The sequence below is a fragment of the Gekko japonicus genome, unplaced genomic scaffold (genome assembly GCF_001447785.1).
Source record: "Gekko japonicus isolate JY-2015 unplaced genomic scaffold, Gekko_japonicus_V1.1 scaffold961, whole genome shotgun sequence".
Lineage (NCBI taxonomy): Eukaryota > Metazoa > Chordata > Lepidosauria > Squamata > Gekkonidae > Gekko > Gekko japonicus.
This window is the reverse complement of record NW_015175384.1, coordinates 35,297-59,375: the sequence shown is the minus strand read 5'-3', so window position 1 is coordinate 59,375 and position 24,079 is coordinate 35,297. Positions and strand designations below refer to the sequence as shown.

General features: G+C 50.1%; 1 protein-coding gene and 2 non-coding genes across 5 annotated transcripts in view; 1 reads left to right on the top strand and 2 right to left on the bottom strand.

Annotated features, from left to right (window-relative positions):
• Nucleotides 1-24,079, bottom strand: part of MAP4K5 (mitogen-activated protein kinase kinase kinase kinase 5) — a 159,601-nt gene that overhangs the window by 117,965 nt on the left and 17,557 nt on the right. The gene's annotated exons all lie outside the window — the stretch shown is intronic.
• Nucleotides 8,884-8,955, top strand: TRNAG-GCC. The gene has a single exon. It is a non-coding gene; the product is annotated as a tRNA-Gly (tRNA).
• Nucleotides 21,593-21,664, bottom strand: TRNAA-AGC. The gene has a single exon. It is a non-coding gene; the product is annotated as a tRNA-Ala (tRNA).

Sequence of the window (24,079 nt, the reverse complement as noted above, 5' to 3'; positions counted from 1 at the left end):
AAGGCCTTCCAGGAAGCGGCTCGAGCGCCAGGAAATGTGAGCGCTAGACTGCAATTGGCTAATACAGGAGGAGACGTGGCATCCGGGGCAGACGAAGGTACCCAAAACTCCCCCCCCTCCCCGTCGCTCTGAACATTTGGAGGGTCAGAAATGCTCGAGTGCCACCCAAACTGATGCAGGATTTCATATTCCCACAGACGGCAGACAAGGCAAAAGCTGTGAGTCCTGTACCCCTGCAGACTGTCGGATGAGGGTCACGAGGCAGTGCTCCCACACAAAAAAGGGCCATGAGAATCAGGCCTGAGACGCCGACAGACTCTCAGGCAGACTACGCCAGGGATCCCCAACGTGGTGCCCGCGGGCACCATGGCATCCACCAGCATCTTCCCTGTGCCCACCAATGGTTTTTAGGATGGGGCCAGGGGTCGGGGGGGATTTTGCCCACCGGAGGGTTTTGACTGGACACGAGTTCTGATCAACTGTGTAGACTAAAAGGCATCTTGTTAAATGGAGCTCCTGAAATGTTGAGAATTTATCATTAGAATTCTGCATGACCTCACTCCCTGAGACTTTGTGGTTGTACCCACCACCCCGTGGAAGCTGTTTTGTGGTTGTGCCCCACCCCCCACATCAGAATTCCTAAGGTGCCCACGGACTCAAAAAGGCTGGGGACCCCCGAACTACACAGTGGCAGCCCCTCTGCTGCGCACTCCAGCTGGAGTGGTTTCCAAAGCCTTCGGAATGTTGTGTGAACGGATGAAGTCACCCTGGAGTCAAACCACGGCAGCATCTATACAAGCAGCTGCTCTCCAAGGTCAAGGGCATTGGGGGGTGGTCTCTGAGAAAGGCTAAGATGCCAGGGACTGAAGCTGGAACTTTACCCATGCAAAGCACAGATCTCACCACTGAGTCCCGGCTGCACCCCTAGGGGCCCTTCTGCAGTTTATATGCACCAAAAGGGGTCCCAGTGCCCCAATTCCTGCCCTGGCACAGAGAAAGTGCCAACTCTGTGCAGCCTTCAGGCTAGCTTTCTCAATTCAAGGTGTGCAATTTCTCTTCATTAATTCTGTTTTTGTCCTGACATCTCACCTTCATGACCTTGGTCTCCTGTACACAAGCCCTGCACCCGTGCTACTGCGTCATGGGCTCTTTTGTAACACCGTGACCTTTAGAATAATAATAATAATTTGTGTCCTTCTGCAAAAGCCCAAGTTCACCCTCTGGCAAAATAATCTGGTGACTCCTGATCCAGTTGTGACTAGTACGCTGCAGGTTCCAACAGGCACCATTGCTTACGGGAAGGCTCTGTAGAAGACCAGCCCTTTCTCCTTGGCTGCTGTGACAGCAAAGCAAAAGAGCCAACAGGGTGGGGAATTTGAACTCAGGCCCTTTACATAACTGCCTGCTTTGCTCCCCAAGACACAAGGAACTAGTGCAGTGCTGTAAAGAGATGTACATGAATTGTTGTCGTTGTTGTTCAATCGCACAGTCGAGTCTGATTCTTCGCAACCCCATGGACCACATCATTCCAGGCCCTCCTGTCCTCCAGAGTTTGCTCAATTTCATGTTCGTTGCATCGACGACACTGTCTAGCTATCTCATCCTTTGCCGTCCCCTTCTTCTGTTACCTTCAATCTTTCCCAGCATCAGGGTCTTCTTCTCCAGTGAGTGCTCCCTTCTCATTGGGTGGCCAAAGTATTTGAGCTTCAGCTTCAGTATCTGACCTTCCAGGGAACAGTCAGGGTTGATTTCTTTGAGGATCAACTGATTTGATTTCCTTGTAGTCCAAGGGACTCTCAAGCGTCTTCTCCAGCACCCTAATTCGAAAGCACCCCACTTAAAAAACAGCTGTTTATCAATTAGTTGCTGCAGATTTTCCAAGTTGTGTGGCCGCGGTCTTGGCATTATAGAACCTGACGTTTCGCCAGTAATGATTATCAAGGTTGTACCTGCTTGGTCAGTAACGTTTATCAAGGTTGTATCGGCTTGGTCAGTAACGTTTATCAAGGTTGTATCGGCTTGGTCACCAGAGGTGAGCAAAAACTTCCTCCAGGCAACCTCAGAGGGAAGGTTTTAAAAAGTTAAGAGGTGTCCCCCCCCACTAGAACTACAAATAACTAATAGAGATAAAAGAGGGAAGGCAAGCGTATAACTTTTTTTACTGACAAGTAATTAGTGGATATAAACTACAGTAAAGGTGGTTTTGTCTAAATTTGAGGAAGAACTTCCCGACGGTGAGATGTGTTTGACACTGAAACAGTCTCTCTCGTGAGGTGGCAGATTCTTCATTGTTGGGGGGGGTTATGCATTGATTGGATACCTACTGGTTGGGGATATTATAGCTGTAGCCCCTGTGTTGGCAGAGATTGGACTAGATGACCATGGAGCTCCCATCCGATTCTTGAGATGAAATTAAAAACCAATACAATAAAACAACTTTGCAAATTTACTGGCAAGGCTCGAGTTTACGTAGACGAGCACCTGCCCACTTCATCTGTTTTACTGTTCAAATGCAATCTGCGTTGCCGCTAGAACGGTACGCTGGCAATAGCTAATCTTTTATATAAAAGGATTGCAAACCAAAAAGAAATTAGATTATGAGGAATAATCCTGATTCCCCAACTGTTCTCTGCATTAAAACCCGTAACACCAAAATACACAAATAGCATCTTGTGCCGCCCCCCCCTTTCCCGCCCCCCCCCCCCCAATGCACCATGCTGGACTTGCACTCGACACTTCACAGTGAAAAGCTAAGCCTCTCAGACCGCAGCAGAGCTGATATGCGGCTGCCTGCAATCTGTGAACGGCAAGGTTAGACCATGCGGCTCACTCTCTGCACGGCTTGTCATTCTCCACTGCCATTCTGGGCCCTGGGGTGGAAATCCGAGCCCAAATACAAGGAGGCGATTTCTCACCAGCCGACATTGAGCGGGGAGGGGAAGTGCAAGTGAAGCCTTTTAGAATTTCGGGAGTGGGGGGAGAAGTTCTCCCTGTCCATTGTCTTGGTGTAGTGGTGTTAAGTGCGCGGACTCTAATCTGGGAGAACCGGGTTTGATTCCCCACTCCTCCACATGAAGCTGCTGGTGTGACCTTGGGTCAGCCACAAGTTCTCTCAGAGCTCTTCTCTCAAGGGCAGTCCTCGAAAGAGCTCTCTCAGCCCCACCTACCGCACAGGACGTCTCTTGAGGGGAGGGGAAGGGATGGGAGTTTGTAAGCCGCTCTGAGACTCCCCTGGGTAGTGAAGGGCGGGGTACAAATCCAATCTCTTCTTCTCTTCTTCTTCTTCACCAGATCCATGGCCTCCCTCAGTTATCTTTTTTTCTACAAGGATTCTGTTGGGAGTGAGCGACTCAGCATGCCTGGACACTGGGGGGGGCCCTACACCACTCTAAGTGTGTGTAGTGTTACCTCCTTGAATGGGATGGCTCTCTTTGTCTTATCCTGGGAGCTGCTTTCTGACTCCTCCTCTCCCTTTGTCCTCTCCCTCTCACTTCATACTTCTAAATAACGAAATATTAAATAATAAATACAATAAATAATAAATAATAATACTTGCATTAAAGTTGTGGGCGAGCAATTTAGCTGCTGCGTAAATTAGTTTGCTCTGGAACTGTCCTTCCTGAGCTATGACAGAAACGTATGAGCCGGAGTCTAAATAACTGTGAGCTGGCTCACATAAGAACATAAGAGACGCCAATGTTGGATCAGGCCAATGGCCCATCCAGTCCAACACTCTGTATCCCACAGTGGCCAGAAATACCAGGGGCCATCAGGAGGTCCAGCAGTGGGGCCAGGACATCAGAAGCCCCCTCCCACTGTTGACCCCCCCCCCAAGCACCAAGAAGACAGAACATCACTTGCCCCAGAGCCCCTATCTATAACCCAGCTTAGAGGGAACACTGGCGGGGACTCAGGCTCAGCTCCTCTTTCTGTGTCTGTCCCCTCGTTGTCCTGCTGGGGGTGTTTCCAGGGGGCCTTTTTTGGCACAAGGGGGTCCCATCCAAATGGAGGGGGCAAAATGCAGCCATTGTGAACCCTCAGCTGAGACGCGGAGTGGGGTGGGGGGAGTCTAAGGAGCAGCAAGAGAAACGAGACGCTACTGGAGTCGGACTGATTTTCTGCTCTCCAATCTCCTCCTCCTCTTCCTCCTCCTTCTCCTCTCCCCCTTCCTTCCTTCCTTCCTTCCTTCCTTCCTTCCTTCCTTCCTTCCTTCCTGACGTGACACTGCATCTAGCCAGTTTGGTGTAGTGAGAGCCAGTTTGGTGTCGTGGTTAAGTGCGCGGATTCTAATCTGGGAGAACCGGGTTTGATTCACCACTCCCCCACTTGCAACTGGCTGGATGACCTTGGGCAAGACAGAGTTCTGATAAGGGCTGTCCTTGATAAAGAGCAATTCCTGTCAAGAGCTCTCTCAGCCCCACCTCCCTCCCAGGGTATCTGTGGTGGGGAGGAGAAGGGAAAGCGGATTGTCAGCCGCTCTGAGACTCCCTTGGGTAGTGAAGGGCGGGGGGGGTATAAATCCAATCTCTTCTCTTCTTCCCTAATAATCTCCAGCATCAAATTTTCCCTTTCCGCTGCTGCCTCAGACTGAGCCGACACCTTCATTGAGCTCTTCACACTCTGAACCTTGATCTACCTTTAACAAATGTTCTTTCTGTTCTTCAGGTTAGCTGCAGAGGGTGTTGACAGCCAAGGTGATAAAATGAAATTGCGATCCCAATTTTTCATCACCCGAACACCCATGTGATGAAAACACGTCCAAGTAAGGGCTGCAAATAGGTCTGTACAAGTTACCAATTCACAAAGATTTCCCTGAGCCTTTATCCAAAGCGACGTTAACTGTTTATGGTCTAAAGGGATTAAAAAAACCCAGAACCAGTTTTTGCAGAACAGCTAGACTTGAGTCCACCAGCACCTTAGAGACCTTGAAAGCTCACACACACCCCAAAAAGAAAACCTTGTTGGTCTCCAAGGCATCATGGGTGTTCAGTACCATCAAATCGTTTCAGACTTACAGTGACCCTATGAATTAACGTCCTCCAAGAAGCCCTGTCATTAACAGGCCCCCTCAGGTCTTGCCAAGGGAGGACCGTGGCTTCCTTGAGGGAGTCCGTCCATCTCCTTTATGGTCACGGTCCGGCATACCTAAGGGACCACCTTTCCCCATATGTTCCCCCAAGGGCACTACGGTCGGGAGGCCAACATCTTTGGACTACCCCAGGCCTCAGGGACGTCAAATTCGCCGAGACTAGGGCCAGGGCCTTTTCAGTGGCGGCTCCTACCTGGTGGAATGAGCTCCCGGAGGGGATCCGGGCCCTACGGGATCTTGTGCAGTTCCGCAGGGCCTGCAAGACGGAGCTCTTCTGCCAGGCTTTCGAGTAGGGGCCGCTGCCACCATTGTTCCACCAATGCACCGCTGCCGAAAATCGGCGGAGACACCATCAGGGTACAAGCGGGCCCTGGGAAGAAGACTGGCTATCTGCCGCTTTGGAACTTACGACGTTGGTCCGGATCCACCCTACCGGAATCCACCTTGGAACTGGGAATATCAGAGCACCAGCAGTTTGTTGTATTATTGTGATGTTTTCAATTGTTTTAATTATGGCTTTTGCCCCAATTGTTAGCCGCCCTGAGTCTAAGGGGAGGGCAGGATATAAATCGAAATAAAAATAAATAAATAAATCTCCTGTTGGGTCTTCCTCTTTTCCTCCTGCCTTCCACTTCTTCTAGCATGATTGTCTTCTCCAGGGACTCTTGTCTTCTCAGAATGTGGCCAAAGGACGATGGACTCAGCTGAGTCATTTTAGGTTCTACACAGAGTTCTAAGGTGCTTCTGAACTCAAATCTAGACCAACACGGCTACACTCTGAAGCTAATTTCTGCAGAGTTTCCCTACCTGGAGACAATTCCACTAGGCAACAGCAACAGGTACCCAAAAAGAAGAAGAGACTGGATTTACACCCCGCCCTCCACTACCCGAAGGAGTCGCAGAGCGGCCTACACTCTCCTTTCCCTTCCTTTCCCCACAACAGGCACCCTGTCAGAGGTAGGTGGAGCTGAGAGAGCTCTTTCGAGGACTGCTCTTGAGAGAACAGCTCTAAGAGAGAACTTATGACTGACTCAGAGTTGGCTTCTCTTATGTTCTTATGAAGTACTTCTTCACCCAAAGAGCGATTAACACATGGAATTCACTGCCACAGGAGGTGGTGGCAGCTACAAGCATGGACGGCTTCAAGAGGGGATTATATAAGCGTATGGAGCAGAGGTCCCTCAGTGGCTATTAGCCACAAGGTAGGAACTCTTGGTCTGGGGCAAGGGATGCTCTGTCTTCTTGGTGCCTGGGGGGGGCAACAGTGGGAGGGCTTCTAGCATCCTGGCCCCACTGCTGGACCTCCTGATGGCACCTGGTAGTTTTGGCCACTGTGTGACACGGAGGGTTGGATTCGATGGGTCATTGGCCTGATCCAACATTGACTTCTCTGATGTTCTTAAGGCCATACCAGCAGCTGCATGTGGAGGAGTACGGAATCAAACCTGGTTCTCCCAGATTGGAGTCCACGCTCCTAACCACTACACCAAACTGGCTCTCACAGGCAAGGGGCCTGCTCCAAGTCAGGCACAACTCACACAAGATCCTTATTCTAATATCACTGTTACTTCCCCCAGTCCTCAGAATTTAAATGTTTGGGAGCCCCAGTGACAGTTCTCAGCATCCTTCTCACTGCCTCCGCATTTGTATTCACACTGGCGGCAGAGAATCTACATGGCAGTTCTTCCACACTTTCCTTGCCTTGGCCTCCCTGGGGCTACCATTTCCCATCTGCACCACTAAAGGGCTTTTTTAGACTTTTAAGAAAATGGTAATTCAAAGAGCACGATAATGCGATAACATTAAAGAGGACTACTGCCACAATCTACTTCTTCTCAGCTTTTACTTTGTTAAAAAACAGTATCCAGCCCTATTTGTTGCAATGTCAAAAGGAGAAAGATGCAGGCTGCACAATTCCCCTTATAACTCCACAACAAAAGGGGTGAGAGACTTACTTTTTTAATGAAAAGTGAAAGCTAGGTATTAGTAGGTCATGGCAACAGATCACTACAGCATCATTGTGCTGTGGATGATTTTTTAATCCCCAATTTTTTTAAAGAAAAGCCTGAAAAAGTCCTTTTGATGGGGGGGGGGGTTGTTTCTGAGACTGCTGAGGCAGGGAAACAATCTGCACCGTCACCTTCAGTAGCCCCTTTCCAGCACAGCAAACCAGGCTTGAGAAAAGTCACAGCAAATCGGGAAACACAGGATGAACAGAGGATGATCTAATACAGCTTGTTGTATAGGAGCCAGAAGGAAACATTTGTGTGGAACCAGCCATCCCGGCATCCCTTTAGCCTCATGGGCCAAACACCGCGGCTGTGACAAGCAGGCACCTCTCCCAGTCCTGCACTGCATGAACAGCAGCCGCTTCTGGGAAAGGGGGGGGGGGGAGAACAAGACTCAAATGTGCACATGCATCACCTAAATCCAAGTTTAAGTTCAAATTTCCATTCAGCATTGTTTGCACGCAGCTCACATGTGCTCCTCTACTACATGTGGAATTCACTGCCACGGGAAGTGATGGCGGCTGCAAGCATGGACAGCTTCAAGAGGGGACTGGATCAACATCTGGAGCCAGAGGTCCATCAGTGGCTATTAGGCACAAGGTATAGATGGAACACTCTGTCTGGGGGCAGTGATGCTCTGTATTCTCGGTGCTTGGGGGGGCAAGAGTGGGAGGGCTTCTGGAGTTCTGGCCCCACTGGTGGACCTCCTGACGGCCCCTGGGTTTTGGTCACTGTGTGGCACAGAGTGTTGGACTGGATGGGCCACTGGCCTGATCCAACATGTTCTTATGTAGTATCATAAGGCTTTGCCGCTGAAAAGTGGTTCAGGCTTTGCAGCTGAAAAGTGGGACGAGGCTCTGCTGGAACATGCCGCATCTGAAGTGTTGTCAAACCTCTGCTTGTGGTGTTTGAGAAGTCACGGCGCGATCACACCTCGATGTCAACACCTGATCTTGCAGCCACCAAGTCACAAGTATGTGTGTGCATGAAAGGAGTACAGAGGAGGCCCCAACCTGGATCAGCCAGACAAGCCCCATCTTACCAGATCTCAGAAGCTAAGCAGGGCCGACCCTGGCAAGTGCTTGGAAGGGCGACCTCAAAGGAATACCAGAGGTGGGAGGCACGGGCAGGTTATCAAGCCACCGCCCTGAAACATCCTAGACCCACTAGGGGTCGCCAGAAGTCACCATGACTTCCAGGTTCACAAGTACGCGCACGCACACGCACACAAAACACGCACACACACCCCAAAACGCAAAAAGAAAAAAGGCAGGGCAGAAAGGTTTTAAGACTTTTGCGGAGCTGACTTCCATTTGTCCCTGCTGGATTCTCACAATCGAAGGCTTGTTGGTAGAAATTTCCATGACAGGCCGGTTCAGACTGTCTCGCATTCTTACTTCAAAACTGTCAGCCCAATCCTGTGTATGTTTACTTGGAAGGAAGACTGGCTGGGTTCAGCGGAACTGAGGAATGCAGCCTAAGTATTTATCACCACTTTTGGAAGAAGAAGAAAAAAGTAAAGCATGTTATTTTGGCCCTGTCCACATGCCTTCGTAGGAACTACACAAAAAAGGAAATGAAGAACATCAACAGAGCCCAGCCCTCTGAAGCTCAGTCGGCTTACTCCCAAGTAAATGGGCCCAGCATAACTGCTTAAGTTGCTTCTCAGCTATCAAAACCAGACAAATAAAACCACATGCACAACTACAAAAAAGAGAGAGAGGAATGCATTAAAAAAAAATCCTTCCTTCTCCATAATGTGCCTACCAACATTTCGACAGGGGTGGGGCTGTGGCTCAGTGGAAGAGCATCTGCCTGCCATGCAGAAGGTCCCAGGTTCAATCCCCGGCATCTCCAGTTAAAAGGACCAGGCAGCAGGTGATGGGAAAGACCTCTGCCTGAGACCCTGGAGAGCAGCTGCCAGTCTGAGCGGACGATACTGACCTTGATGGATCCAGGGGTCTGATACGAAATAAGGCAGCTTTGTGTGTTCATGGGAGACCCAGCTGGGACACCATGTCACCCTGCAGTGTAGCTCTTCCCTCTTTAATCCACCACTCTCAAAGCTACACGGAGCAAAAATCCAAACGTCTCCGGCACAGCAAACTTGCTGATTCAGTGGAATTTAATTTTTTAAAAATAATGGTTCTCTGTCAACATCTTTTCCCCCTAATGTATGTTTTAAACAGCTCGTCTAGGACCGTCAGAGGACGGCAGAAGACAGGAAGGCCTGGCGTGATCTGGTCCGTGGGGTCGCGAAGAGTCGGACTCGACTGTGCGACTGAACAACAACAACAACAACAACTAGGACCGTAATAAACTACTAGGGCAGGGGTCCCCAACCTTCTTGAGCCTGGAGGCACTTTTGGAATTTTGACACAACATGGCGGGCGCAATCAGAAAATGGCTACACGAGGGGGTGGAGCCTGTCTGTCTGCCGCAGCTTCCCTTTAGTCACACAGCGAAGATCCATGGGCTGTGGTGGCGGCGGCTGCCAAAGCAACATTTTAAAACCACATGCACGAGCCATCAGATACCCAACAACCAATCAGAAGCCTTGGTGTTCAAAAGCCCCACCTGGCCGGTTTGGGGTAGGAGAGCCGGTCTGGGGTCGTGGTTAGGAGTACGGACTCTAATCTGGGAGAACCGGGTTTGAGGCCCCACTCCTCCACATGCTGCTGGCGTAACCTTGGGTCAGTCAAAAGTTCTCTCAGCTGTTCTCTCAAGGGCAGTTCTCGGGAGAGCTCTCTCAGCCCCACCGACCTCACAGGATGTCTGTTGTGGGGAAGGGGAGAGAAAGGAGATTGTAAGTTGCTCTGAGACTCCTTCGGGTAGTGAAGGGTGGGGTATAAATCCAGTCTCTTCTTCTTCACTTCTGGCCCTGCCCACTTTCTAAAACCATTTGGCGAGCACCAGGAAAGGTGTTGGTGGGTGACGATGGCGCCCACGGGCACCATGTTGGGGACCCCTGTACTAGGGGTTTGCTAACCAGATTCAAATCCAGGATGGGGCCAAGCGCTGTGCAACGAGTTGAGGGGAACATCACAGATTCAAAGCAGGGCCTTCCCACCGTGTCGCTCAGCCTCCCAGCCGCTGCCCTGTATCAGGTATCTGACTGCTTAGGCCAAAACTGGATTCCTTCCAAAGTGGCAAAGAGATCCAGAAGGCTGAAGGAGCGCTGCAGGAAATTCTGCCCCCTGATTCCGCGAGGCTCACTCGCAAATCATCTCTGGACCATAAGGACTAGAAGCCTACATTCTACATGAAGACACTTCCTGTTGGAAAGGGCCTTCCCCCGGTGACGGTGACGTATGGGGAACTCCCAGGTGGCCCACCTGAGAAGGAGAGGGCGTGGCCAAGGGTGGCCGGCCCGGCAGAGATTACATAACCGAGCCACCCTTGACATAACCCTTCTGGCAGAGAACGCCCCTCCTGGGCTGCAAGGAGGGACATGCGCATAAGGAGCTGATAAACACCATGGGGGGCCGGCAGAGGAGAAAGCCAAGCCGGCCTTATTATTAGCTGCATTTATGTAACAGCCAAAGCCTTGCGCAAGGCGCACCGAGTCACTCCTCCTCAGAACCACCTCCTGCTTTTAATTATTTTACAGATGGGGAAATTGAGACTCCGAGACGCCCGAGGCCACTGAGCCAGGCCCACTGGAAGGGGGGGGGGGGAGCCTGCCCTACTTCGAAGCCAAATGCTGAGCCCGGCAAGGATGACGAGGAGGAAGGATCTGAAGGGGATAAGGAGGAAGGATCTGGAGGGGACGAGGAGGAAGGATCTGGAGGGGACGGTGCCTGGCTCTAACGACACAACTGCTGGGCCTGTTTACTCATAAGGGAGTCCGTAGGCACTTCGAACCGGATGCCTGGATTTCTCTTCCGGCTGTGACCCACACCCACCATCTCTCTGGAGCCCAAAGAATGAATGTTGTGATTTTTATTTATTTATTTTAAATCATAGAATCATAGAATGTTAAGAGTTGGAAGGGACCCTGCAGGTCATCTAGTCCAACCCCCTGCACTCTGCAGGAGCGTCGCCGAAAGAATGAAAGTGACAATTCTTAGGAAGCTGGGCTGCGTGCCCAATGCCACACTCCAAGGGCTAGGCTGGCAGACAGCAGTCTGCTGACCAGTGTTCCCTCTCTAAGCTGAGTTCGTGTGCGCTAGCTCACAGTTTTTTTAGCCTTCGGCTCACCGATTGCTGTCTTAGCTCAGGAAGGAGAGCTCCAGAGCAAGCTAATTGATGCAGCCGCCAAATTGCTCGCTCACAGCTTCAATGCCCGTAGCTCACAAAGTAGAACTTTTGCTCACAGGCCTCCACAGCTTAGAGGGAGCACTGCTGCTGACACAGTCAGTAACCCCAAGCCTACAAAGTAGCCCAAAGGTACTGGAGATAGTAGTGTGATTTCTGCAGAGGATGGGGGAGGGGGCAGACCCAGCATCCATGCTAGATGGGGGGGCCAACCGACAAACCCGAGGGATGCTACTCTGACATCCTTAAGAGGACTGGGCACAAAGAGGTCTCAAAAGCCTCCGTCTCTTTTCCCCTTAGCCGCCTGGAGGGTGCGGCTCAGTGGCAAAGAAGAAGAGGAAGAGGAGGAAGAGGAGGAAGAAGAAGCTCTGCCCAGCTCTGCTCCCAACAGAGATTCCGGAACTGCTGACAGGTTAGCAGAGGTTAGGCCAAAATGTACGTTCTGGATTTTCTTCTGGAAGCCCTTCTTCACCCAAAGAGCCATTAACACCTGGAATTCACTGCCACAGGAGGTGGCGGTGGCTATAAGCACGGACAGCTTCAAGAGGGGACTGGATAAACATCTGGAGCAGAGGTCCATCAGTGGCTGTTAGCCACAAGGTACAGATTGGAACTCTCGGTCTGGGGCAAGGGATGATCTGTATTCTTGGTGTTTGGGGGGGCAACAGTGGGAGGGCTCCTTGTGGCCATAGTTAGGCCATAGTTAGGGTAGTAAAAATGGTGACTAGCACCGAATTGTAAGCTGCTCAGAGACCCCCTGACAAGGGGTTCGAGCGGGATATATTGAATGTATAAATAAATAAATAAATTGTGTCCTGGCCCCCCTGATGGCACCTGGTATTTTTGGCCACTGTGTGACCCAGAGTGTTGGACTGGATGGGCCATTGGCCTAACCCAACATTGGCTTCTCTTATGTTCTTATGGGGATAACTTGGATCTATCTACTTCCACCTCCTCCATGTGTGGATGAACTCGAACCCGCACCTCCAGGCCCCCTGGCTAACTTCCACCGCCCAGTGCAGGGCTACTCTGCCAAAAGCTGCCAGGGTGATACTCAGGACGGGGAGTCCCAGAGAAGAACGCTCTGACTGCAGAGGACATGTCTGCGGTGCAGCCTCCAGGAAAACCTAATGAACCTAGACGGCTCCTGTCAAGCTCCGTGCTTGATGGAAAACGGTTATCTAGTCTTGGAACAGCAACACTCTCCTGTCTGTTTCTATCTGGAAAAAAAGATGGTTCTTTACCTTTATACGAATGCCATTAAATCTGGCAAGTTCTGCTGCTTCTGATGGAGGAGGAGGAAGAGGAGGAGGAAGAAGAGGGAGGAGGAGGAGGAGATTGGATTTATACCCCGCCCTTCACTACTCAAAGGAGTCTCAGAGCGGTTTACAATCCCTTTCCCTTCCCCTCCCCACAAGAGACACCCTGGGAGGTCGGTGGGGCTGAGAGAGCTCTTTCGAGGACTGCCCTTGAGAGAACAGCTCTGAGAGAACTTGTGACTGACCCAAGGTCTCGCCAGCAGCTGCAAGTGGAGGAGTGAGGAATCAAACCCGGTTCTCCCAGATTAGAGTTCATGCTCCTAACCACTACACCAAACTGGAAGAGTTTTCTAGGCCACCACAATTAATCTAGATACACACTATGCCAACAGTTCATGGGCCCTCAAATACATCTGCTGAGTGGTTCTGGTGGGTAGCCGTGTTAAACCCAAACAAATGCTGATTGTATAAACTAAGCTTGTTATTCCTGTTTGGCCCCTGAATCTCTTAAACATCTTCATTATGCTGTATGATAATTTGCTGCTCACCCTTTTCCTATATACATGGACTGGTTACGTCCACTTCGTTGTATCTGAAGAAGTGAGAGTGCACACGGAAGCTTATACCGTGAATAAAACTTTGACGGTCTTAAAGGTGCCGCTGGACTCAAACTCTGTTCATTTGCTGAGTGGGTGATTGCTCCCCATGTTGCCACCCCCACCCCCTTGCCCCCACATGCCCTGCTGCTATGGGGCTATTCCAAACATCTGTCTGGGAAGAGAACGGCAGTAGGACTACCAGAGCCTGACACTCAGTTTCGGATGGGCCAACCGCAGTAAACTAGGCTATAGCTGCTCACGTCTCTATCCCACAAGGGAGCATACATGGAGGTTATCCTGCTTCAGTCTCACAACTGCCCTGTGAGGTAGGGTCTACCTGTCTACGCAGATTGGCAGCAGCTCTCCGGGGTCTCAGGCAGAGGTCTTCCACATCACGTCCTGCCTGGTCCTTCAATTGGAGATGCCGGGGATTGAACCCGGGACCTCCTGCATGCCAAATAGAGGCTCTACCGCTGAACCACGGCCCCTCCCTACGAAGCTGCCTTCTACTGAACCGGACCCTTGGTCCATCAAGGTCAGTATTGTCTACTCAGACTGGCAGCAGCTTTCCAAGGCCTCTGCTAGAAGCCTTTCACATCACCTATTGCCCAAGCCTACTTACTGGAGATGCCGGGGATTGCACCTGGGACCTTCTGCATGCCAGGCAGACGCTCTACCACTGAGCCACAGCCCTCACCTAACGTCATGACAAGTGGGGATTTGAACCTAATCCGCTCCGGTCCCGACCTGACACTCTCACCAACAGATCATACCAACGGCATCAATCTGTCTGGATCAACACTTAGTTTGGGTGCATCCCCCACATGTGCCTGGAGCTGCTACCACTAATGGATATAACCTGGAAGAACAGCTCCTCACATTCTTCCCAAGGCCTTTGCGAGGACCTCACTTGTGCATTTAAGCACTCCTATCTTGCTCTTCCCCAAATTCAGAATGGCTCACAATAAAAGTATGAGTTGTTGTAGATTTTCCGGGCTGTATGGCCGTGGGTCTTGGCATTGTAGGACCTGACGTTTCGCCGGTCAGGTCCTAGACTGCCAAGACCACAGCCATACAGCCCAGAAAATCTACAACTAATGAACTCCAGCCGAGAAAGCCTTTGACAACATAATAAGAGTATCCACAGCATAAAGACGCCGAGACGCACTTCCCACCAAAGTGGTACCTGTTTACCTACTTGCAATTTCTTGCTTTTGAACTGCTAGGCGGGCAGGAGCTGGGGCCAGAGACAGGAGCTCCCTCCGTCATGGGGCACTCGGGTCTCGAACCGCTGAACTACTGATGTTCCTGTCTGCAGTTCAGTGTCTTAAGGGCACAGAGCAATGGGCCAGATTTCCCATCAGCGGAATGGAACAAGTCTGCCCCGGGCCTCTCTCTGCAGCACACGGATCACTGCAAAATGCGGCTCTGGGGAACTTCCTGATTGCGAGTCTGTGGTGGAAGGCAGGTGGAGACGGCCCATTTCGTCTGGATCCAACCGAGAGATCCGCAAAGCGTTCCAAATGTTAACGCCACAATGCTGCCGGCTCTGACGCCACTGCCAAAGATCAGCCTTAATCTGATTCAGCCTCCTGCGGGCTATTCTTAACCTCAGGATAAACCTGCATCCTTTTAATCAGGCGCTATAAAATGCCAGATTCCCACAAGAGATACACAAATATACCCCTCACCTTCTTTAAACAGGTCAGGCATACAAGAAGTTCATGATCTTTGAGTGATAAATCTCGCTAGAGTTTCAGGAAGAGAGTTGTGATGCTGGCTACAAGCGTGGACAGCTTCAAGAGGGGACTGGAGAAACCTATGGAGCAGAGGGCCATCAATGGCTATTAGCCAGAAGGGACAGGTGGAACGCTCTGTCCGGGGAAGTGATCTCCTGTATAAATCAGTGGTGTGTCCTCATTTGGAGTACTGTGTGCAGTTCTGGGCACCACACCTCAAAAAGGATATTGTAGCACTGGGAAAAGTGCAAAAAAAGGGCAACTAGAATGATAAAAGGGTTGGAACACTTTCTCCATGAAGAAAGGTTAAAACGCTTGGGGCTCTTTCGCTTGGAGAAACGACGGCTGAGGGGGTGACATGATCGAGGTTGACAAGATTATGCATGGGATAGAGCAGGTCGAGAAAGAAGGACTTTTCTCCTTTTCTCACAATACAAGAACTCGTAGGCACTCCATGAAATTGCTGAGCAGTCGGGTTAGAACGGATAAAAGGAAGTACTTCTTCACCCAAAGAGTGATTAACACATGGAACTCACTGCCACAGGACGTGTTGGTGGTAGCTACAAGCATGGACAACTTCAAGAGGGGACTGGATAAACCTATGGAGCAGAAGTCCATCAGTGGCTATTAGCCACAAGGTATAGATAGGAACATTGGCTTCTCTTATGTTCTTATGCTCTGTATTCTTGGTGCTTGGGGGGCCATGGTGGGAGGGCTTCTGGAGTTCTGGCCCCACTCCTGGACCTCCTGATGGCACCTGGTATTTTTGGCCACTGTGTGACAGTGTTGGACTGGATGGGCCACTGGCCTGATCCAACATTGGCTTCTCTTATGTTCTTATATCTGTAAAAGAAGAGATTTGGGTGCAGTAGCAGCTCCTTAGAGACCGACTAGATTTTCAGGATATGGGCTTTCGAGAGTCAAAACTCCCTCTGTCGGCTCCTTTGACTCTCGAAAGCTTATACCCTGAAAATCTTGTTGGTCCCTAAGAGACTACTGGACTCAAAACTTCCCATTTCTAGAGTTTGTGGCACTGTGAAGAAGCAGAAAGAACTTGCGTTGGGTATACTTTACCCCGCAGATCACTTGAGTGAAGATATTCCGAATCCTGAACACGCACATAATCTTAAACACACTGACGAAAACCAAATTAAATCAAGCTCATGCTGACTTAACGCCAAAGCAAAAATGTAACTGAAATCCAAGCAAGCATGAAACGTTACTGCAAGCCAATTAACTCAGGGCAGGCCTACTTTGACACACAAACCTAAATTCTATGCCATGGAACAAACTATTCCTTTTGTATGAATTAACTGTGCAAATTAGCATGGATCTGCTTCTCTGCATAACATAATAGCGACGGCACAGCTCAGGGGCTTTGCATGGAGAAGGTCTGAAGTTCCGTTCTTGGCATCTGCAGAGGAAAGGATCGGAGACTAGGAAGCTTACTCTGCTCAAGGCCCTGGAGAGCCAGGGCAGACGATAATGCTTAGATCAGGGGTGGCCAAACTGCAGCTCGGGAGCCACATGTGGCTCTTTCACACATATCGTGCGGCTCTCGGCAGGGCGGCTGGGGAAGCAAAGGGGAGGCGTGCTTTTTCTCCCTCCCATCTATTTCCTTTCTTTATTTCTCCCACTCTCTCTTTCTTCCCACCTCTTTCATTCTTTCTTTCCACCTCAAAGGGGAGGCGTGCTTTTTCTCCCTCCCGTCTATTGCCTTTCTTTGTTTCTCTCACTCTCTCTTTCTTCCCACCTCTTTCATTCTTTCTTTCCACCTCAAAGGGGAGGCGTGCTTTTTCTCCCTCCCGTCTATTTCCTTTCTTTGTTTCTCCCACTCTCTCTTTCTTCCCACCTCTTTCATTCTTTCTTTCCACCTCTCTCTTTTTCTCTCTCTCTCAGACAAATAAATGTCATTAGCAAACAAACAAAGATCGCCGGACAAATAAATACCATCATCGATATCTGTTTTTACCCCTTTTGTTTTTATTTTCGGCAGTCTCGTTGAATGTTCATAAAAAATAAATTTGCATATTTCTAAATAAAAATGTGTGTGTCATATTGGTTCGTGTCTTGTGGCTCTCAAACATCGGACATTTATTCTACGTGGCTCTCACGCTGAGCAAGTCTGTCCACCCCTGAGCTAGATGGACCCATGATCTGCCTCAGGGCAGGGCAGATTCCCATGTGTTGCTAACTGACCTTTGCCTGCCCTTGGAGAGGCTGAGCTGGACCGAAGTCCTGTGCCGTGGGGGGGGGGGGCAACACGGTTCTGAGATTCAGCCCCGCCATGGGATCTGTCCCTTGGCTCCGTCATTACCGGAACAAAGTGAGAAACGACAACATAAAATCTACACTCAGAAACAGGCCTAAGCCCCGTTCAATTTCCCACTGGTTTCCAAAAGGGCGTTCACAACCAACGCTCCCTCTAAGCTGTGGAGTCTTGTGAGCAAAAATTCTACTTTGTGAACTAGTGGCGTTAAAGTCGGGAGCGAGCGATTGGGCTGCTGCATCAATTAGTTTGCTCAGAGGCCATCCTTCCTGAGCTAGGACAAAAATGTGTCAGCCGGAGGCTAAAAAACTGTGAGCTAGCTCACACTAACCCAGCTTAGAGGGAACACTGTTCACGGCTACCTTCATCACTGTCGCTAAAATGGCCAGAAGGGGATTTTTTTTCCACTTATTTCGTTGTTTTAACTCATGATTCTTCTGAAATTTGATTTGAGGAGGTGAACCATCTTGGTGCTCTTAGAGGAGAGTTTATTCCATCTTTATTTGCAGCTGCCGTTGTCAAACATCCATGGTGGCCCAAGGCATAAAGAATAATTACACATTTATCACAAACACACACACACACACACACAAGCATTAATAAAGGCTTCAGCCAACAGGAATAAAAGTGGAATGCATCAGTGCAAGAGATGAGCCCAGCCTTAACAGCATGGGAAGAGGCCAAAGGAGTGGGTTCTGGATAAACCGCAGAAGGCAAGGAGTTGTATAGTTGGGGGCCACAACCAGGAAGGTCCTGCACATAAACACAAATGTCTCATGCTGTATCAGACCTGTGGTCCATCAAAGTCAGTGTACTCTCCGCTCAGGCTGGCAGCCGCGCTCCAGGGTCCTAGACAGAGATCTTTCACATCACTTGCTACCTGACCTTTCTTTTAACTGGAGATGCCGGGGACTGAACCTGGGACCTTCTGCATGCCAAGCAGAGGCTCTGCCACTGAGCCACAGCCCCTCCCCAAACACACACGAAGCTGCCTTAGACTGACTCAGACCACTGGACCATCAAAGTCAGTACTGTCTACTCCGGCAGAGGCTCTCCGGGGTCTCAGGCAGAAGTCTCTCGTATCACCTGCTACCTGATCCTTTTAAGTGGAGATGCCGGGGATTGAACCTGGGACCTGCTGCATGCCAAGCAGAGGCTCTTCCACTGAGCCACAGTCCTGGCCCATCTGCCCACCAGTGCCTGCAAGCTTCATTATAAACAAAACTCTTTAAAAAAAAAAAAAAAAGCTAGACATCACATTTCCACAGAGCAACAGCTATAAATCCACACAGTTCTAAGGACGGTTTATGGAATAAATTAGGAGGCCGAGGCACATCGACCCAGATTTAAATGCTGAATCATTCTACTGCTTGCAACCAATTTACTCTGAGAGCCAGTTTGGTACAGTGGTTAAGCGCACAGTCTCTAATCTGGGAGAACCGGGTTTGATTCCCCACTCCCCCACTTGCAGCTGCTGGATGACCTTGGGCAAGCCATAGTTCTGTCAGAGCTGTTCTTGAAAAAAGAGCAGTTTCTGTCAGAGCTCTCTCAGCCCCGCCTACCTCACAGGGTGTCTGTTGTGGGGAGGGGAAGGGAAAGGAGTTTGTAAGCCGCTCTGAGACTCCGAGTGAAAAACGGGGCATAAATCCAATCTCTTCTTCTTCTACTTACTACTACGACTCTGAACACTCATGGGGCAGCCCTTGGCAGTGGTAGAACCCGAGCACACTCATCTGCACTTTCAGGTCGCTGTCCACTGGGTCTTGTGGAAGCTACTGAGCTGTGACTGTGTTACATTTCCATGCTTGGCTGGGCATTGATGTACAGCCAGCATGCAGCCCAGATGAGAAGCGTGACTGACTGTACTGAGCCTCAAGCATCGGCCAATGTTTCACCAATACAGATATTTTGCAAACACAGATTTGTCCCAAACACATGTGTTTTTCTGGTCTTTTCAGCGTCTCCTGGCAACAATATCAGAACAGGAATGCTGCCTTAAAAACACAGCACATATGAACAAACTTGAAGCTGGCTTATACTGAATCAAAGCTCAGCATTGTCTACTCAGAGAGGCAGCAGCTCTCCAGGGTCTCAGGCAGAGGTCTTTCACATCACCTACCATGGGACATGGGGCTGCGGTGGCTCAAGTGGTTAAGACACTGAACTGCAGACCGGAAGGTTGGTAGTGCAGCAGTTCGAGACCCGAGTGCCGCATGACAGAGTGAGCTCCCGTCTCTAGTTCCAGCTCCTGCCAACCTAGCAGTTCGAAAGCAAGAAATTGCAAGTAGATAAATAGGTACCGCTTCGGTGGGAAGGTAACAGCGTTCCGTGCACCTCGGCATCTAGTCATGCCCGCCACATGACCACGGAAACATCTTCGGACCGCGCTGGCTCTCCGGCTTGGAAACAGAGATGAGCACCGCCCCCTAGAGTCGGATTCGACTGGCTTTCGAGGAAGGGAAACCTTTACCTTTTACCTTACCATGGGTCATGCCGCTCACAGGCACCACCACATTGGAGACCCCTCTGCCATGGACTTCAGCCGGGCAGCTGTCTCTCCATTTTATTCCTTTCTGATCTCCACAGAGGGAGGGTGGGATAAAAATGAGATGGGGACAAACGGACACTCGTCACTCCTCCGCTCCTGGACAATGATCAGCATGCTCAGCACTCGGGCTGCTGGGAGAGGGGAGATCCTCTCTCAGTTCACAAATATTTCCTGCAGAGGTCCGGGGAGTCCTCCAAATATGCAGAAACCCCTCGGGCAGTCCCTGTTTCGCTGCGCATCCGACGGCCACGGGGCCATCCGGCTCTCCCTCAGAGGAAGCAACAAGGATCCTTCCCTGACAGCCCCGGCTGGGGTTTTCCCAGCTCTGTACAAGGGGGAGGCGCGTTCTGCACACCCACAGGCACCACAGCCTGTGTGTGCCCGTGGCTGAATTTCAGTGCCCAATTTCAGTGCCCAAGGCAACACTGCGCCCTCCTCCCACTCCTCTGCGGTGTGCACGGCCCATCAGGAAGCTTCCCTACACGACTGTCACTGAAGCAGAGCTCCGGGCTCCTACTCAGTTCCTGTTTGCTTCCGTTCGGTTGTGCAGGTTGTGCAGGAAAACTCGCTCTCCCAGAACCTCTCCCCCCCCACCACCTGAGGCACCTGCCTCTTCTACATCAAGGTCAGGCTGCCAGTCCCACCATCACGTTTAATGCCTGCTGATAGGCAGTCACCAGCGATCAAGTCAAAACGTCTGAATGGGGGTCTGCGCGCAGCAGACAAAGCCAAGGTCGACGACTTCTGTCACAACGAGAGGAAGGAGAGCTGCTCGACGAAGAACATGCATTTGGAAGGGGTTTTCAGATTCAGGACTGTCACTACAGCAGTGTTCCCTCTAAGCTGAGTAAGTGTGTGCTAGCTCACCGTTTTTAGCCTCCAGCTCACCCATTTTTGTCTTCGCTCAGGAAGGACGGGGCCGCCAGAGCAAACTAATTTATGCAGTAGCCAAATCGCTCGCTCACAACTTTGGTGCCAGTAGATCACAGAGTACAATTTTTGCTCACAAAACTCCACAGCTTAGAGGGAGTATTGGTCACAAGTACCACAGATGCGCACACACAGAGTTGGCTTCTACTGAATCAGTACAACAATAATAATAAGAAATTGCTGTAAGGTTCACAAATCACAATGAATAGACAATAATAACTTGTACAAAAATGACGCTTGATGATGTTTATAATTTCTATGTTTTCAGAACACAGGACGTCAAATACGGAAGGTGAGCAATACGAACATCTCGAGTGGTTGTTCGTTTCGAGACAACTCTTTTTCAACCAAAATTCAGTTCTCTGGTTGTCTTATTGTGTTTAGCTGTGATATCAATCTTATCCAACATCCGTTTCAAAAGCACATGGGCTAACAAGTTTTAACAGCACAAAGGCTAACAAATTTTAAATTCGGACAACAATTCGGATGTTGGATAAGATTGATATCACAGCTAAACACAATAAGACAACCAGAGAACTGAATTTTGGTTGAAAAAGAGTTGTCTCGAAGCGAACAACCACTCGAGATGTTCGTATTGCTCACCTTCCGTATTTGACGTCCTGTGTTCTGAAAACATAGAAATTATAAACATCATCAAGCGTCATTTTTGTACAAGTTATTATTGTCTATTCATTGTGATTTGTAAACCTTACAGCAATTTCTTCTTATTATTGTTGTACTACTTTGAATTGCTGGTCCCCCTTGTATATATTTTCTACTGAATCAGACCACTGGACTCCGTCAGCATCGGAACTGGCTACTCAGACCAGCAGCAGCTCTCCAGGGTCTCAGCAGGAGATTTTTCGTATCACCTACTACTTGATCATTTGAACCAGTGGTGCCGGGGATTGAACCTGGGACCTTCTGCATGCTAGGCAGATGCTCTACCACTGAGCCACAGCCCCTCCCCAAACACACATGAAGCAGCATTACACTGAATGGGTCCATCAAAGTCAGTATTGTCTACCTGGACTGGCTCTCCAGGGTCTCAGGCAGAGGTCTTTCACGTCACCGACTGCCTGGTGCTTTTTGAAACTGGAGATGCCGAGGATTGAACCCGGGACCTTCTGCGTGCCAAGCAGAGGCTCTTCCACTGAGCTGCAGGGGATCTTTACCTCCACAGCCTCCTCTCTACCAATTAAAAAATCCAGCTCCCTCCTTTCTACCCCCACTGGTCTACCAAACTATCTGGGGCTGGTCAATCCCTTTCTTCAGAGCCAGATCAGACAGCCCAGCTGGCTTCCAAGCTCGGTTTCCCTTTGGTTGCGATCTAATGGAATTCTCCACCCAACCCAAATCACAATGACGCCTCAGCCCCCGGGCCTTCCAACAGCAGCCTCCATCATCAAACCCAAGTCAAGACAGCAAAATCTTGCCTGCTCCACCACCAGATTTAAAAACCAGCTCCTAATGGGGGGGGGGGGTCCCCCACAAAGATACCCTGACCTGGATGGGCCAGGCTAGCCCCAGTCTGGTCAGCTCTCAGAAGAAGGAGGAGGAGGAGTAGACTGGATGTATACCCTGCCCTTCACTACCCGAAGGAGTCCCAGAGCGGTTTACAGACTCCTTTCCCTTCCCCTCCCCACAACAGACACCCTGGGAGGTAGGTGGGGCTGAGAGAGCTCTGACAGAAATGGCTCTTTTTCAAGAACAGCTGTCAGAACTATGGCTTGCCCAAGGTCATCCAGCCAGGTGCAAGTGGAGGAGTGGGGAATCAGACCCGGTTCTCCCAGATTAGAGTCCGCGCACTTAACCACGACACCAAACTGGCTCTAAGCAGGGCCGGCCCTGGTCAGGACTTGGATGGGAAACCACCGAGGAAGTGCTCTGCAGAGGCAGGCAATAGCAAGCCATCTTTTAATGTCTCTCGCCTCGAAAACCCCATGGTGGGGCTCCTGTAAATCAGCCGCGACTTGTGGCCTGAAGGTCATTTGGCAAGAATAAGAGACTTTCGTAGTTTCTTCCCTCTCCTTCCACACACCCCCATCTCAGCACTGTCTGATAGCCCAAAAGAAGAAGAAGAGATTGGATTTATACCCCGCCCTTCACTATCTGAAGGAGTCTCAGAGCGGCTTGCAAATCCCTTTCCCTTCCCCTCCCCAAAACAGACACCCTGTGAGGTAGGTGAGGCTGAGGGAGCTCTCTCGAGGACTGCACCTGAGAGAACAGCTCTGAGGGAACTTGTGACTGACCCAAGATCACACCAGAAGCTCCATGGGGAGGAATGGGGAATCAAACCCGGTTCTCCCAGATTAGAGTCTACGCTCCAAACCGAAGAAGAAGAAGAGGCTGAGGAGGAGGAGGAGATTGGATTCATATCTCACCCTTCACTTGGAGTCTAAGGGCAGCTTACAAACGCCTATCCCTTCCCCTCCCCACAACAGACACCATGTGAGGTAGGCGGGGCTGAGAGAGCTCTTTCCAGAACTGTCCTTGAGAGAATAGCTCTGAGAGAACTTGTGACTGACCCAAGGTCATGGTGCAAGAAGATCGCTCCCCTTCAATAAAAAAGAAATGTTGACCAGCCTGAAGACTAAAACTGGGGGATCGTACATAAAAAGGTGTGTGTGTGTGTGTGTGTGTGTGTGTGTGTGTGTGTGTGTGTGTTTGTGTGTGATGCTGTCAAGTTCCTCATCAAAGGCTCCTAAGTAAGCTCAAAAATCATGGGATAAAAGGACAAGTCCTTTTATGGATCAAAAACTGGCTAATTAATAGAAAACAGAGAGTGAGTATAAATGGGCAGTTCTCTCAGTGGAGGGGGGTAAGCAGTGGAGTACCGCAGGGATCAGTACTTGGTCCACTGCTTTTTAACTTGTTCATTAATGATTTGGAGTTGGGAGTAAGGAGTGAAGTGGCTAAATTTGCAGATGATATGAAGTTGTTCCGGGTGGTGAAAACCAGTGAGGATTGTGAGGCACTCCAAAGGGATCTGTCAAAGATGGGCGAGTGGGCGTCAACATGGCAAATGGGGTTCAATGTGGCCAAGTGCAAAGTGATGCACATTGGAGCCAAAAATCCTAAATATAAATACACGTTGATGGGGTCTGAACTGGCAGAGACTGATCAAGAGAGAGATCTTGGAGTTGTAGTAGATAACTCACTGAAAATGTCGAGACAGTGTGTGACTGCAATAAAGAAGGCCAATGCTATGCTGGGGATTATTAGGAAGGGTATTGAAAACAGATCAGCCAATATAATAATGCCCCTATATAAATCAATGGTGAGACCTCATTTGGAATACTGTGTGCAGTTCTGGGCACCACACCTTAAAAAGGATATTATAGCTTTGGAAAAAGGGCAGAAAAGGGAAACTCGAATGA